This window comes from Phacochoerus africanus, chromosome 2, assembly GCF_016906955.1.
Source record: "Phacochoerus africanus isolate WHEZ1 chromosome 2, ROS_Pafr_v1, whole genome shotgun sequence".
Classification (NCBI taxonomy): domain Eukaryota; kingdom Metazoa; phylum Chordata; class Mammalia; order Artiodactyla; family Suidae; genus Phacochoerus; species Phacochoerus africanus.
The window spans coordinates 278,635,636-278,638,303 of record NC_062545.1 but is presented as its reverse complement, the minus strand read 5'-3'; positions in this window follow the sequence as shown (position 1 = coordinate 278,638,303).

Genomic DNA, 2,668 nt, shown 5'->3' with positions numbered 1-2,668 from the left:
CCGCCCGTCGTCCGTCCGTCCGCGCGGGCGGGAGGCGCCGAGGAAGTGATGTGCGCGGCGCCGCCCCTCCCGCCGTGGCCGTGATGTCACCGCCGCCCGCGGGGGAGGGGGCGCGGACCGAGCCGCAGGCTCCGCCTCCACCCGGTGGGGGGGAGGGGAGAAAGCGCGGGGGGGGGGCGGCCCGCGGGGGGGGCGGAGCCCTCGAGCATTGGGCGGGCCCCGGGGGGTGGGGGAGTGAGTGCGGGGGCGGGGCCTGGCGTTGGCGTTGCTTCTGGGGGCTTCGGGGCCTGTGATGGCCTCGGGCGTCCGCGTCGCCTTCCCAAAGCCTGTCTTCCACCGCGTGGGGGGGGCGTGGGGGGCTTCCCTGGCTTTGTTTGGCATGGCACCCGTCCCCCCGGGCGGTCCTCTGCCTCTCTTCCTGTCCAGCCCCTTCTCTCCACTGGCCCTGGGGGGCAGGCCTCCCGGTGCCCCTCTCCCTACTTGGGAGCACCTGTCCCCGCCGGAGTTGGTGGGTGTGGGAGGATGGAGGAGCGTCCACCAGCCGGCGGCCTGGCCCCAGAAGCTGTGGACCCGGCCAGCTCCCCTACCCATTTCTCACCTGCGAGGACTTGGGCCCCCCTCCCCGCCTGGTCTTTTAGCTGAGCGATGGGGGGTCGGGACCTTGGAAGGGCACAGGGAGAGAGTGGCCGGGCTGTGCCCTCCCCCCGACCGGCATGCCACCTCCTCCTCTGTGGGTTCCTGGGTGCAGGTGGTGGCCCTGTGCTGTGGCTCCCCCCCAGGGCTCAGCTCCCCGCTGCTCGAGGGGCTCACCGGGGTCTGTCTGCTCCCTTCTCCAGCTCCACCCTCCCGGTGCAGCCAGGAAAGTCCAAATCCTGGGAAAAGTCGCTGGGCTTAAGTGGGACAGGGCTGAGTCTGGGAGCTGGAAGTGGGCTGCTTTCCCCAGGAGTGCCCTAGGCGCTTCCCAGAGAGCTGCCTGAGGGACAGGACAGTGCCACGGCCACCCCAGCCGGACCCTCGGCAAAGGGCAGCCCGCAGGACGCTGGCTTCAAGCAGAGGCGAAGGCAATGAAAATAAACATGAGATAAAAAGGGCTTTTGGCCCCGAGCTGGTTTGTTTTTCCTGCAGAAGAGGCAGCGGGGATGAGAACCATCTGTGCCCAGAGCATGGCGGCCAGTGGCTCGGCCCACGCACCCTCCCCCGGTGACCACAGGAGCTGGGCAAGCCTTGCTCTCGGCCTTGGCCACGGCGACCAGCAGGCTCCTGCGGGGTGGGTGGTACAGCAGGCAGGGGTGCCACCCCCTTCACTGCAGCCCCAGGCCTGCCTCCTCCTGTCACCCCTGAGCTGGCTTCAACATCAGGGCAGAGGCTACTGTGGGCCCCGCTGATGCCAGGCTTAAGCTCAGTGTCCTCAGGAGCCCCCCAACCCCGCACCTCCTACAGCTCCCCGGGTCTGCAATCTGGTGCCTCGTGCCAAGGCCAGCCGCTCTAGGGGTGCTGCGATGTGAGTGGCAGAGGGAGAGAGAGATTCCTGGCCCCAGAGTGGTCACTGCGGGGACAGCATCTTCCCCTTTCCTCTCTTGGAGCAAGGAGACGGGAAAGCTGGGTCCCAGGGCTGGCAGGGGCTCCGTTTTCAACCAGAGCTTCGCGGGGAGCTGGAACCCTCCTGGAGGCACTGTGCAGTGAGTTGGCCAAGGGCTCAGGCTCTGAGTTAGGCCTTCCCACCGCCACCCGCTGTGTGCCTGGCGCACGTCGCCTTCCCCACCTGAGCCTCCGTTCTGCCACCTGTCAGCAGGGATCAGCAGCTCCATCCGGCAGGAGTTGGGAGGGATCGCGGGACCCGGATAGGAGTGGTCCCTGTGCCTGCCTCACAGTAAGAGCTCAGGGAATGCCAGCTGTTGGGACTGTGCCGCCTGGCCCCACTTGGCCCTTCCAGGCCATCCCGGCCACACCAGGGGACCCACGGAGGAGAGGAGAATCCGGACAGGCACCGGCTGACAGGCCCAGCATGCACGGCTCACAGGGCCACCCAACAGGGAGACTCGGCTCCGCAGAGAACAGGGGCTGCTCGGTGACAGGTCTTGGGGCGGGGGGGCGGTCCTGGGGCACCAACCCTCCATCCCCCCCGGCCCCTGCAGGTGCTGGACCCATGCCCTCCGCTCGCCCTCCCCGCTGCTCCGCCCTCCCTCACTCTGCCTCTGCGCACCTGCACATCCTGTCACACACATCCCCCCTGCGACGCGTGCTTCGTGCAGCAGCAGCCCAGGCAGAGCGGTTCCGCTCCCGCGGGAGGCCAAGAGCACGCCCCCTCCATCCACCCCTGACAAGCCTCATTCCCAGAGGAGCAGCGGGGAAGAAAAACAATCTCCCATCTGGATGCCTCCTTCTAGCCCCAGTTGATGGGGAGCAGGGAGGGGATGCAGCGGACCCGAATAGCGATGCCAGACCTGGTCCCGAGAGGCACCACCTCCCGCGAGCCGGCCCGCTGCCCTCAGAGTCTAAGGGCGCGGCGTCAGCACGCCCAGGGCGGGCATCAGTGTGCCAGCTCCACCTGAGGGCACCTGCCGCCGTCACTCAGCTCTCCCTCCCTGGCATCCTGCCCCATCAGCGTGCGCCTCGCTGTGACGATCAGACAGAGCGGTGGTGCCTCTCCTCGGGGAGCAGAAGGCCA